The 14,872-nt window shown below is 38.3% G+C and overlaps 1 protein-coding gene and 1 non-coding gene across 2 annotated transcripts in view; both read left to right on the top strand.

Moving 5' to 3' along the window:
• The window catches only part of MOXD1 (monooxygenase DBH like 1), a 92,085-nt gene that overhangs the window by 45,245 nt on the left and 31,968 nt on the right, over positions 1-14,872 (top strand). The window lies entirely within an intron of this gene.
• LOC116858667 lies at positions 8,737-8,843 on the top strand. The gene has a single exon (XR_004380979.1). It is a non-coding gene; the product is annotated as a U6 spliceosomal RNA (small nuclear RNA).

Below are 14,872 nucleotides of genomic sequence, written 5' to 3'. Positions count from 1 at the left end.
CTTTGTTAGAAGTTAGATTTTTTTCTAGTCCACAATTTTACTGCATTAGTATGAGCTTAGAGAGTTTAGTTTCTATTTTTAAGTGAAGGATACAGGGGGAAGAGGTATATGTCAAATTATGTCAAGTTCAGTCCCACATCATTTGATTATCCTGTCCTGTGACCGTTATTCTTGGAGACTCCAGGATCATAGTATGACATATGGTCCCACGGGATCCTTGGATTCTGTTTTTATCACTCTGATTTTGACTTTATATTCTTTTTCTTTTATCTTTGGGAAATCTTTCTTAATTTCTTACTGAGCTGATCAATACATTTCAAGACACATTTTTTTTTTAAAGTTTTGGGAATTCAGATGTCTTCCATCTGAAAGGTGTTCTGAACATTTAGTTCTCTTACTAGAAGATCGAGTTCCAATGGATACAATTCAGTTTTGCCAGATTCAGGATGAGAAGGCTGGAATGCCATGACCAAAGACACAGAGAACAGGTATTCCTGGTAATGTTTGGGGAACTCGTGATAGGACCACAGAGAGCATGAATTGTAAGCCAAAAAGGGAGTTTCTCTTGAGGCAAAGAGGGACTATTGGGTTTCGATTGGACAAATGGCATGATTTGTCATAGAGATTTTAGAATATAGAAGATTAGAGCCAGGAGTATAGCCTGGACATGTTGGGACAAAGTCTGTGAGAGGGAAAAGCAGCCTCAATTGGGTAAGTGGCCTTGGAAATAAGGAGAGAATGCTCTTGAGGGTTGCTGTGGACCCTCCCAACTTGCTTGATGTTTGGGGTTAGGAGTTTTAAACAAATCTGAAAGAAGTGATGGTTCATGGGGTAGGGGGAGTGAAGATGATGAGTTCTCTTTTGGAACTATTATTATAACTCAAATTATCAGATCCTTTTTGGGTTTCTTCTTTCAACTGCCAAGAGAAGAGGTTGGCCACGTTTCTGAAACTTGCAAAATTTTCTTTGAATATCTATGTTGGTTGTAAATTATGACATTTAAATTGAGTGTGGCTTTTATCTTATTGAGAAAAATGAGGAATAAATCACCCATGCTTTTTATGTTATCTTAATAAATAGATCCATTTTAATGTGATTTCTATAACTACAAAGCTGCGAATATTTAAACTCTGATAAAAAGTATTAATTGCAAAAGTTATTTTAAGTTTTATTTAAAGGGGTTGGCTAGCATTTCTTTTTAAAGATTTTTTATTTATTTATTTGACAGAGAGAGATCGCAAGTAGGCAGAGAGGCAGGCAGAGAGAGAGTGAGGGCGAAGCAGGCTCCCTGCTGAGCAGAGAGCCCAATGTGGGGCTCGATCCCAGGACCCTGGGATCATGACCTGAGCTGAAGGCAGAGGTTTTAACCCACTGAGCCACCCAGCCACCCCTTGGCTAGCATTTTAAAGACAAAAAGCACATCAGACCTGTTAAGACTAACAACCTGTGTGTGTACTTGGTAGCCACCCTGATGATCACTTTGGCAATTCAGGTCACCATGAGTATCTAATGAGAATAGAGATATGTGCTAGGTCAAGTGGGGGCAAAGATAACTAATAAAGTAGAAATGACAAGATTTTAACTAATTCTGGGTGGTTTTTATACAAATAGTGTATTATTTTCTCTATATATAAACTTTCTAAAGTAAGCAAGCAAACAAATAACCTCAAACAGTGCCTTTGCTTTCCAGAAACCTACCTCTTGAGGAGACTTATTTATTTAAATAGATGGATGGCAGCAGGAGACTTAGGAGTGTTGAAAAGCTGACTTCAGTATGAACCTGTTTACTAAGCTAAGCAAAGTCTTCATGGGGGGTTATCCACCTAGAGTGGAGGTTCAACCACAGAAGACCAGTGTTGAAGTCAAGTCCTAGCCTGAGCACACTTCAGTTTGTTGTCTTCTCTTTGTGGAATTGCCCTAAAAATGAGAACTTCTTTTAATGGAGGCCTCATGTGTAAACACAGAAAACTAGAGAGGAACCGTAATTATAAAAGCCATCCACTTGTATTCATTTCTTCGCTTACCTTTCTTGAAGTACAAAAGACTCTATTTTGTAATTGTGTTGTAGTGATGGTTAATCATATTGTGTGAGGTCAAGCATAGATAGCCTTTTTCATTTTTTTTTTATCATCTCTTTTCATAACCAGAGGGCAAAACGATTTAAAAGATCAAATGGCTTTTTCGGGTGCCAGGGTAGCTCAGTCGGTTAAGTGCCTGACTCTTGATTTCAGCTCAGGTCGTGATCTCAGGGTTGTGGGATTGAGCCCCTGTCCTTGTGCTCCAAGCTCAGTGGGGAATCTGCTTCAGGATTCTGTCTCTATCCCTCTCCCTCTACACCCCCATCCTCCTCCCTGCTCAAGTGTGCTCTGTCTAAAATAAATTTTGAACAAATAATCAAATGGCTCTTTGAAACATACCATAACATGAAAGTACAAAATTATTTTGAGCTTATTTTAATTCCTTTTCTAATCCTAACTCCTGTTTCACACTCTCACCACAGCCTATTCAGATCAGAAAGAGAGCAAGCACAGTTACCCAGAGAATGGGACTGAATGGTCAGCCTTGAGTGCCGCCCAATCCTGCTACTCAGTAGCTGGGCCAGTCTGTTTGGTTTACTTAACTCTACCTCAACTTCCTCATCTGTAAAACGAAAACAATAAAACCTGTCTCCAGATTGCATGAAGACAACGTGAAATGAAATGTATTATGTGTCATGGGCCTGGTACAGGTAAAAATTCGTTAAGTGGTAGCTGGTACTGATGCCATAGAACCCACGTGTTCTCTATGGGACTTGTTTTTTTGCCTGACCAGAGAATGGAAGCCCCTCCCCGCTGTGCCATGCTCATCCTTGGATTTTCAGCCCTGGGCACAGTTCCTAAGAGTGGTGCATAGTGAGTGTTTGTTGGATTCTTGATTTGAATCTAGACTCAAGTCCATGATGGTGAGTGGTAAACAATGCTCAGAAAATCTATCTTACCCCCCAGACAAATGAACTTGGACTATGTGTGGCACTGTGGATTATGTATCTAATTTAAGGGCTGAACTGAGCAGTTCTGCTGTGTTACTTGTAGACACTTCATGGAGAGGGCCAAAATCCAAGAAAATAAGGATTTGAACACCTGCAATTATTATTAGTTCTAAAGCAACAGTATTTTATATCTTAGAGAAAAAGCACTTAACATCAGTTTCTCCTTTCATTATAAGATAAAACAGAATATACTTTACATTTGATTTTAACTTAAATTTAAAGAGCAGTGAATTCTAGACCTCTGGATAAAAGCCAACATAGAACTTTGCATGAGGCAATGTTGTTAATTTGTTTTGCCTAGAGTTAGATCTAATCTTTAAACTGTGCCTGAAGGAATAAAAAATGTCATTCAATGACTATTTCCCTACTCTTAGGAGAAAAAAAAAGATGGCTCATTTATTAAATTTCTTCAGGAAATATAATCCTTAAATTATGATAAATGTTAAGATAATATACTGTATTTAAAACTGCCAAAATTATCATGATAAATTACATATAAACACAAGCACTAGACCTTTCAGGATGTGAAAAGAAGTTTTTAAAAGTTAGTTTTAAAATATACACCATTAGATTGATTATTTTTATATGTAAGCTGTATTGGAGTAATGAAAAACGAAGTTGTTTTTCTTCGAATTTGGGGTTGTGGAATTTTATCATGAGGATCATCTGTTAGTAATTGAATTCCGTCCTTTCATGGATGAAATTATTAGGCCTTTAAACTGTAAAATAAAATTAAAAAATGAACAACAACAACAACAAAAAGCAGACTTGCAACTGTTACTTCAAAGGAGACCAAAAAGGAAAACAACCCAGAGAGACAGAAAACATTTGCTACAGAACCAAGGAAGGTCTCAGTGTCTGCTGGGACCCTGCTGCCTGCTCAGGGGTGAGTCACATACACTGACATCTGCCACTGGGCTGTGAAGTCTTGACAATGGGTGCGGGGTAGAAAACTTCGTTAGTTTTTCTAAGAACCTAAAAACTCAGAAGATGTAATTGGGTTTTCAGAAGATCAGCATGTCGTTATCTAAATAACAAATTTTAGTTTAAAACGTTATGAGAGGAAATAGATTTTTTTTTGCATTGTGTGGGTAAAGAAACAATTTTGAAGGTTTTTAGAGACTTTGTACTTATATGATTAAGCATAATCATATAATATATAATTAAGCATGGCATACATATAATACACATGGAATATCCTAGATAGATTATGCATGGGAAGTATGAAAACTGATATGAAAGCTAACATTCGATGAATGCTTTGTCTATACAATGCACTGTGAAGGGTTTTCCAAGGTCTCATGTAATGGTCATGATCACCTTGTGGGGTAGAAAATAGAGCCTCACATATTAATTAACCTCTCAGGGACATTTAGCTAATAAATGATGAAACCAGAATTTAAAAAACATGTTATAAAATTAATATTTGTTCACTGTAAAAATGCAAATACAGAAGGACATGAAGTGAAAAGCAAAAAGCTCTAAGTTCTCCCACTCACGGTCTACTTCCTATAAACCAAATTAATATTTTCTTGTATCTTTCTGAAATTCTCTCTATGTATGTAATCATATCCCTTTATGTCATCTTCTGTGTATATTTTCATCCCTCTCTCTTTATATGTGTATGTAGTTTTTCCTGCTTCTATTTTTAGACCTCAATGGGATTAGCTTATATATTTTGACACTTGCTTTTTATATTTAATTGTGTGTCCTGGAAAAGTTCCACTACAGTATGTATAGAACTATCTTACTCTTTTATGACTGTGTGGTAGTCCATTGTCTAAATTTCATATAATTGAATAGAGAACAACATTAAATTATTTTCAACTTTATGCCATTTACAAACTGTCTCTATTCGTCTGCGTGGGTGGCCATAGCAAAGTTCCATAGACTAGAAGCCTTAAACTGCAGAAGTTTGTGTCTCATAGTTCTGGAAGCTGAGAAGTCTAAGATCAAGGTGCTAGCAAGGTAGGTTTTACTCTGACATCTTGTCTCTTGGTTCACTATGTAAAGTATCTAGCCCTTTACTTGACATAAACGTTGTAATGATTTTTATTATTGTTTTGGTAGTTTAATGTTTATTTACCTTTGCTCAGCTGAATGCTGCTTCTAATTCTTTCCTCTATTAAATTTTATTTTTTTTAAAGATTTTTATTTATTTATTTGACAGACAGAGATCACAAGTAGGCAGAGAGGCAGGCAGAGAGTGGGGGGGGGGGAAGCAGGCTCCCTGCTGAGCAGAGAGCCCGATGCGGGACTCGATCCCAGGACCCTGAGAGGACTCGATCCCAAGACCTGAAGGCAGAGCCTTAACCCACTGAGCCACCCAGGCACCCCCTCTGTTAACCTTTAATTCACTTCTCCAGGATAAGAGTTGGGTCACACAAAATAAAGTTGTAGTGTCTATGTATTTTATTGCATTAAGTGCCTCCCTTATGCTGGGATGTCAAATTATGTTCCTGTGAGAAGCCCCCCCTTCCTGCATTCTTATACTCCATAAAACGTGTTGATCCACATGTGTCTCTCTGCTCTACATCGGATTGGCAGAATTCCATATATACTCAAACCTTTGATATACATATTGTTGCATTGAAAGGCATGTGTTGACTAATAAAACTGGGGGAAAGTTCTCTGAGCCATATTCTGTAGTTTGAAACAGTAAAATCATATCTACTTTATGTGAATTTTCAATCCCACAAATTGCCAGGGTTTGAAATGCAGATTAACCTGAAAAACAATTCAATTTACCATTTAAAAACAGCTCTTACTCATAAAGATGTAAGCAATAGCATACTAAAAAATGGCCAGCAAGATTTAGTCTTAGGTTTTATTTTAATTACAACAAATAATAAAGGCCTTGAAGAAGTCTCCTCCACATAATGAATTGTCAGCAAGTGGCAAAACAGTGACTCACTGCTCCAAAGAAGGAGAAAAGCTCTCATGTATGCAATAATTGCACCCAATTAAAAAAAGATACATGTGCTAAGTTGTACAAAACTGAGTGTAGTTTTCAACTGCTTGATACAAATTATGATATCCCAGACACATTTTCTCCTTTTTACCTTTGAACTAAAGAAAGTTGATTTGTATTTTCATTTTGTAAGTAAAAAAACTGAGTTTCTGAAGGTAAGTAGTCTGTCTCAGGTCACACAGCTCGTAAGTACCAGATGTTGAATTCCAAACTAAGTCTTTGTATTATGCTAATGCATAGCCCTACCTCCTGAAAGAAGCTTAGAGAAACAAGGCCAATGTGTGCCAACATAATCATAGAAGGCATCCAGGGGGAACAAAGCCTGGCATTTCTTTCTTTCCTTTTTTTAAATTTATTTGTATATTAGAGAGAGAGAGAGCCAGCGCAAGAAGGGGGAGGGGTGGAGGGAGTAGCAGACTCCCTGCTCAACAGGGAGCCCAGTGTGGGGCTCCATCCCAGGACCCTGGGATCAGGACCTAAGCTGAAAGCAGATGATTAACCAACTGAGCCACCCAGATGCCCCCACATCTGGACTTTCAGCAGTGGCTTGGAGGACATATTGGATGGAATAAACACTGAACAAAACCATGGAGGGTAGAAGGACATGTTGTGGAGTAGGAAGGGATTCCTGTGGCTGGGCATGCATACATATGGGACCGTGTAGTTCACGTGCAGCAAAACCCACATAATATCCTGAATGTCAGAAATACAAGTGTGGACTTCATCAGCTGCAGGCTGGGTGGCGTAGAGCCATTGACCATTCATTATCTGTTAGATTAACAAGATGAAAAGTGACTTGGGAAGATTAGATGGGAGAGGGAGCGTCGTCCAGAAAGCAACCTCGTAAGCATCTAGGAGGACAAGCAAGTGGCTATTGGTGTATTTCAGGTGGGATGTATGGAGGTGTGGACTAGGGTAGACACTGTACCTAGACAGTAATTTGAAAAACATTTTGAAGATGAGAAAGATAAATTAGGATGAGTCATACTACTTTGGCTTTGTTCTAAATATTCAGTGTTCTCATGAAAAAAAAAATGTGGTTTTTCAAACACAGTATAGAACCCAACTACTAATTATTCTGGGAACTTCTTTTTGTGTTTTTCAGAAGTCTGAATTAACAAAGCTTCTGACTTCATCCAGATTTGGGTAGTGTAAAGAGGGGAAAGACAAAAGGTGGATGAAGAAAACAATTGTCCTTGGTAATAACTATCAGCACCGAACTCATTTTTGTTTCAGCTGAATGTTGCTTGGGTTTATTTCAAGCAAATCCCATAGTCCAGAGATTTATGATGTTTCAAGAGCTACAGCTTCATTTTGAGCTTTGCCCTTAACATTGTGTGGTCCTCATCCTTAGGCTCTTTTCCCTTATGATAGAAAAATTTCAGCCCAAACTTCTGAAATAGAACTTTTTCTTTCATATTTTGGGAGAAGAGCTCCTCAATCACCCACCACGTAAAAGTCCCTGTGATGTAACCAATTTAAGTTCATTTCAAGGATGGGATCACATAGATGTGTTTGGACCCCTCATGGGAGGTGGGAATCATTCTTAGCCAAATGGTGTGGCTAAAAACTTCAGGACTCTGACAAAAAAGTCTTCTGGGGGAATTGATGCTGGAAGGCAACCAAAAGTTTTAATTCTCTGCCCTTAACTTCTGTGGAATATAACTTCTATTCTCTTTCTAGAATATAAACTGTGTGACAGATTCATATTTGATGCATCTTTGTTTACTTCTTGGCATCTGACAGTCATTGTTAGTTAGTTAATTAGTTGAGTGAATGAATGAATGAGGGACTCTCTGAGAGAAAAGATTTTCAGAGCAAAATGGTAAGGAAAACTTATATTCAAAACTGTGTGTAAATACATATAAGAAATGTCAAAGAGGGAGATCACATTTCAGAAAAAGACCTCTATAGAGAAAATACTGTCTTATACATACAGATCTGAAAATCAAGTCCTAAATAAATTGGTATGGTATATATAAATATATATTTCATATGATTACGTATTTTGCAATAAAACATGTGACTGGGGCAATATTTTTTTTTTGGCCTGAATATTTGTAACATAAAAGTCTTAAAATTAGATTTCAAAAGACTGGCTTTTGTGAATGGATTACTTCTATAGATTTGTTTGTTATGTCTTTGGGCCCAGTGTTAAAAATGTATCTAGAACCCAGAATCCAACATACAATAAAAATACATCATTCTCTGAGCACCTACAAGGTGTCTCTTGCTTCAGAAATGCCGCTATTTGTTTATACATAGACTAGAGTGTTAGAGTCTGGTCGAAAGAAAGCTCGTGAGCTGTGACTTGCTCACAGTCGTGTCACACAGCTGTTTGGTGCCACAGCCAAGAAGGGATCTCAGCCTCCTGACCTCCAGGTCTTCCACTACTCCTTGCTGTCCTTTTGGGTATTAATTTAACATTTCTTAGAGGACCTAGGTGACCTCTAGTTTATTGAATATCTCAGTTAACTGAATGTTCATATTTGTTAATAAGGGGCTAAAAGCTACCTTAGAGTTCATGGATAATCTATTAAAAATTCAAAGAATAGTAATCAAAAGAATACCATTGCAAAACTTCCTCAAAAGCAATTTTCTGCTTTGTGTTTATATGCTTGAGGTGTTTGTCAAAATACCCGATTGCTTCACATTCAGAAATCAATGACTATAAATCATGATATTTTAAATTTCTCAAGGACACTTTGCATATTTACCAATTAAAATAGTTTCAATAGTGCTCGCTTCAGTAGCACATATACTAAAATTGGAATGATACAGAGCAGACAAGCACAGCCTCCCTGCAAGGATGACACGCAAATCCGTGAGGCGTTCCACATCTTTCAACAATTTACTTTGGGCATAGAGGATTAATAAGAATGTAATTTGTAAATCTATGGCCCCATTCTGGTATTTTGTCGTGACATTTAAAGAAAAACAGAAATATTAACATCCTGGCCAGTCACAGCTCACATGGTCCTATACTGAATGCCTCTTCTGGAAGAATACATTTTGCCACCAATGTCAAGAATCGATAAAACTCCGTGTAAATACAATACCAGCCAATATCAAATTTTGGTACGGTATATTTTCTTGAGAATTAATAGTTGCTGTGATTAGACAAAAACAAAATAAAACAAAAACATGCTTTAATGCTTTCAAATAACATTATAATAAACTAAAACTGAATTTCTACGTAAGAATGCTGAATGGAGGAAGAGAGAGTCTCCCGGTAGAAAGTTGCTCCCCAGCCTGCCTTGTGTCTAGTCACTGCCTGGCTCTCGCTTCCTTCAGTGGATCCCTCTGCCTTCGCCCTGGGGCTTCATCCCCAGCATCTGCAGGTGTTCGTGGGGCTCTTGGGTCCTCGACCACAACCTCAGAGGCAACATGAGTTGGGGAATTTTTTTTTTGCCTTATCATTCCTCTTAATAGTTCATGCCTTAACAATAAGTCTGGACAGCCCAGCTGGAATCTTGCAACCAGATCCAATCTGAAAAAACAGTTCTCACTGAGATTTCTCCTTTTGAATAAATTGGGAATTGAAAATACTTTGGTGTTATTGCATCAAGAGCCCTTGAGACATTACAATTGATTTCCAAACATACATTGTAGGAATAAACTTATGGAGTAGAAACATGTAAAAACACACAGGAAAAAAAAAAAACATATAGTCCACTGTTCTGATAAATGTAATCACTAGCTTTCAGGGTGAACTGCACTTTGAATAAGTTAGAAAAATGGTAAGGTTCTGAATTTATGGTTTCATGGGCATTATATTTTTTTAAATTTTTTTTAAAAAGATTTTATTTTATTTATTTGACACAGAGAGAGAGAGATCACAAGTAGGCAGAGAGGCAAGCAGAGAGAGAGGAGGAAGCAGGCTCCCCGCTGAGCAGAGAGTCTGATGTGGGGCTCAATCCCAGGACCCTGAGATCATGACCCGAGCTGAAGGCGGAGGCTTTACCCACTGAGCCACCCAGGCGCCCCTCACAGGCATTCTATTTTAAACAAATGCGAAAGAAAAATGAGCAATGACAGTGATACTGCACATGTGATTTGATTCTAATACCATTTGAAAATATCTTAATGGCACAAATGAATGTAAACCAAGTTAGTCATTTGGTTTAGAAATCCTATAGACTGATGCTGCCTAATTCTATTCTCTAGTGAGGGTCCAGGGCTAAAGGCATGACACATCTTGAAATTACGTTGAAGGACAATTCCCTGGTAGGACACTTCACTTATTCACAGTCATTGTTCGGCCTGATTAAGTTGGAAACTTATTTTCTACAGGAGCAAGAATAGTAGGTTCTATACCACTAATTAACTTAATATGATGTCATTGTCTACATTTCTATTTTTGCATAATGGCACAATGACATCCATGTAGCCTTTCACACCTATTTTCAGCATAGAAAACGTGGGTCAGTTCTGATACGTACTCGTTACTGGTGAAGCAGCAGATGTCACTGAACTGTTGAGGGTTGTGGTTGTGGTCCTCATCAATGGCTTTGGGGTATGTTTTATGAAACTGAGTTGATGAAAGTCCTTTCGATTGAGACCCCCAGTGTTGTCATCTTTACATGGCTGTCTAGACTGTCCCAGTTTTGAGACTGTTGAAAACGGAGTAGTTGACTGCTTTACCATGCTGGTGGCAGACTCATTTGTATGGCCAGAAATCACAGAGTGACAGTCCCTGAGAGAATATGAAAAACATTAAAACCAGGGCTGTGACTCAGGGAGTTAATTACCGCCTTCTCTGGGATTTTCCTGGTCACATGTAAACAATTCTTTAAAAAAAAAATCCTTAAAAATAAGTCAGCCTTAATACTAACTACCTATGTGGAATATATCAGGAATCAGTAAGCAAGAGAGACACTTGTGTGTTTTATAGGGGTGATTATATTTCCCATCTTGCTTTCGAGGGCCTTGATTGAAGGAACTTTGTTATTATTGTGCCCAGCTCTGATTAAAAATTACAGATAAAATGAACGGGTAAAATGAAAACAAACAAAATAGTTTTATGTGCCAAAAAGTTCTAAGAGAAAAAAGGACAGTTTCAGATACTACATGTATAAATGCACACACAGAATTGATGAATTGATGATATATATTTACTTGTGTTTGAGTCTTTTTTTTTTTAAGGTTTTATTTATTTACATGACAGAGAGAGAGATCACAAGTAGGCAGAGAGGCAGGCAGAGGGAGAGGGGGAAGCAGGCTCCTTGCTATGCAGAGAGCCCAATGTGGGGCCCAATCCCAGGACCCTGAGATCATGACCTGGGCCGAAGGCAGAGGCTTAACCCACTGAGCCACCCAGGCGCCCCAAGATTATCTTTTTCTAATTGAATTACTTCAGCAGCTTTGTCAAAATGCAACTACACGCTCTATCCTGTTCCCCTTATTTTTTTTAATTTTATTTTTTATAAACATATATTGTTTTCCCCAGGGGTACAGGTCTGTGAATCGCCAGGTTTACACACTTCACCGCACTCACCATAGCACATACCCTCCCCAATGTCCATAATAACCCCACCCCCCCTCTCCCAACCCTCCTCCCCAAGCAACCCTCAGTTTGTTTTGTGAGATTAAGAGTCACTTATGGTTTATCTCCCTCCCAATCCCATCTTGCTTCATTTACTCTTCTTTACCCCATGAATCCCCCATGTTGCGTTTCCTCTCCCTCATATCAGGGAGATCATATGATATTTGTCTTTCTCCGATTGACTTATTTCGCGAAGCATGATACCCTCTAGTTCCATCCATGTCGTCGCAAATGGCAAGATTTCATTTCTTTTGATGGCTGCATAGTATTCCATTGTGTATATATACCACATCTTCTTTATCCATTCATCTGTTGATGGACATCTAGGTTCTTTCCATAGTTTGGCTATTGTAGACATTGCTGCTATAAACATTCGGGTGGACGTGCCCCTTCGGATCACTACGTTTGTATCTTTAGGGTAAATACCCAGCAGTGCAATTGCTGGGTCATAGGGTAGTTCTATTTTCAACATTTTGAGGAACCTCCATGCTGTTTTCCAGAGTGGTTGCACCAGCTTGCATTCCCACCAACAGTGTAGGAGGGTTCCCCTTTCTCCGCATCCTCGCCAGCATCTGTCATTTCCTGACTTGTTAATTTTAGCCATTCTGACTGGTGTGAGGTGGTATCTCATTGTGGTTTTGATTTGTATTTCCCTGATGCCGAGTGATATGGAGCACTTTTTCATGTGTCTGTTGGCCATCTGGATGTCTTCTTTGCAGAAATGTCTGTTCATGTCTTCTGCCCATTTCTTGATTGGATTATTTGTTCTTTGGGTGTTGAGTTTGCTAAGTTCTTTATAGATTCTGGACACTAGCCCTTTATCTGATATGTCGTTTGCAAATATCTTCTCCCATTCTGTCAGTTGTCTTTTGGTTTTGTGAACTGTTTCCTTTGCTGTGCAAAAGCTTTTGATCTTGATAAGATCCCAATAGTTCATTTTTGCCCTTGCTTCCCTTGCCTTTGGCGATGTTCCTAGGAAGATGTTGCTGCGGCTGAGGTCGAAGAGGTTGCTGCCTGTGTTCTCAAGGATTTTGATGGATTCCTTTCTCACATTGAGGTCTTTCATCCATTTTGAGTCTATTTTCATGTGTGGTGTAAGGAAATGATCCAATTTCATTTTTCTGCATGTGGCTGTCCAATTTTCCCAACACCATTTATTGAAGAGGCTGTCTTTTTTCCATTGGACATTCTTTCCTGCTTTGTCGAAGATTAGTTGACCATAGAGTTGAGGGTCTATTTCTGGGCTCTCTATTCTGTTCCATTGATCTATGTGTCTGTTTTTGTGCCAGTACCATGCTGTCTTGATGATGACAGCTTTGTAGTAGAGCTTGAAGTCTGGAATTGTGATGCCACCAACTTTGGCTTTCTTTTTCAATATTCCTTTGCTATTCGCGGTCTTTTCTGGTTCCATATAAATTTTAGGATTATTTGTTCCATTTCTTTGAAAAAAATGGATGGTACTTTGATAGGAATTGCATTAAATGTGTAGATTGCTTTAGGTAGCATAGACATTTTCACAATATTTATTCTTCCAATCCAGGAGCATGGAACATTTTTCCATTTCTTTGTGTCTTCCTCAATTTCTTTCATGAGTACTTTATAGTTTTCTGTGTATAGATTCTTAGTCTCTTTGGTTAGGTTTATTCCTAGGTATCTTATAGTTTTGGGTACAATTGTAAATGGGATTGACTCCTTAATTTCTCTTTCTTCTGTCTTGTTGTTGGTGTAGAGAAATGCAACTGATTTCTGTGCATTGATTTTATATCCTGACACTTTACTGAATTCCTGTACCAGTTCTAGCAGTTTTGGAGTGGAGTCTTTTGGCTTTTCCACATATAGTATCATATCATCTGCAAAGAGTGATAGTTTGACTTCTTCTTTGCCGATTTGGATGCCTTTAATTTCTTTTTGTTGTCTGATTGCTGAGGCTAGGACTTCTAGTACTATGTTGAATAGCAGTGGTGATAACGGACATCCCTGCCATGTTCCTGACCTTAGCGGAAATGCTTTCAGTTTTTCTCCATTGAGAATGATATTTGCGATGGGTTTTTCATAGATGGCTTTGATAATATTGAGGTATGTGCCCTCTATCCCTACACTTTGAAGAGTTTTGATCAGGAAGGGATGCTGTACTTTGTCAAATGCTTTTTCAGCATCTATGGAGAGTATCATATGGTTCTTGTTCTTTCTTTTATTAATGTGTTGTATCACATTGATTGATTTGCGGATGTTGAACCAACCTTGCAGCCCTGAATAAATCCCACTTGGTCGTGGTGAATAATCCTTTTAATGTACTGTTGAATCCTATTGGCTAGTATTTTGGTGAGAATTTTTGCATCTGTGTTCATCAAGGATATTGGTCTGTAGTTCTCTTTTTTGATGGGATCCTTGTCCGGTTTTGGGATCAAGGTGATGCTGGCCTCATAAAATGAGTTTGGAAGTTTTCCTTCCATTTCTATTTTTTGGAACAGTTTCAGGAGAATAGGAATTAGTTGTTCCTTAAATGTTTGGTAGAATTCCCCCGGGAAGCCGTCTGGCCCTGGGCTTTTGTTTGTTTGGAGATTTTTGATGACTGTTTCAATCTCCTTACTGGTTATGGGTCTGTTCAGGCTTTCTATTTCTTCCTGGTTCAGTTGTGGTAGATTATATTTCTCTAGGAATGCATCCATTTCTTCCAGATTGTCAAATTTGTTGGCATAGAGTTGCTCATAATATGTTCTTATGATGGTCTGTATTTCTTTGGTGTTAGTTGTGATATCTCCTCTTTCATTCATGATTTTATTTATTTGGGTCCTTTCTCTTTTCTTTTTGATAAGTCTGGCCAGGGGTTTATCAATCTTATTAATTCTTTCAAAGAACCAGCTCCTAGTTTCGTTGATTTGTTCTATTGTTTTTTTGGTTTCTATTTCATTGATTTCTGCTCTGATCTTTATGATTTCTCTTCTCCTGCTGGGTTTAGGGTTTCTTTCTTGTTCTTTCTCCAGCTCCTTTAGGTGTAGGGTTAGGTTGTGTACCTGAGACCTTTCTTGTTTCTTGAGAAAGGCTTGTACCGCTATATATTTTCCTCTCAGGACTGCCTTTGTTGTGACCCACAGATTTTGAACCGTTGTATTTTCATTATCATTTGTTTCCATGAATTTTTTCAATTCTTCTTTAATTTCCTGGTTGCCCCATTCATTCTTTAGAAGGATGCTGTTTCGTCTCCATGTATTTGGGTTCTTTCCAAATTTCCTCTTGTGATTGAGTTCTAGCTTCAGAGCATTGTGGTCTGAAAATATGCAGGGAATGATCCCAATCTTTTGATACCGGTTGAGACCTGATTTAGGAC

This window comes from Lontra canadensis, unplaced genomic scaffold, assembly GCF_010015895.1.
Source record: "Lontra canadensis isolate GAN:19392208 unplaced genomic scaffold, GSC_riverotter_1.0 scaffold141, whole genome shotgun sequence".
NCBI lineage: Eukaryota > Metazoa > Chordata > Mammalia > Carnivora > Mustelidae > Lontra > Lontra canadensis.
This window is presented reverse-complemented; position numbering and strand designations above follow the sequence as displayed.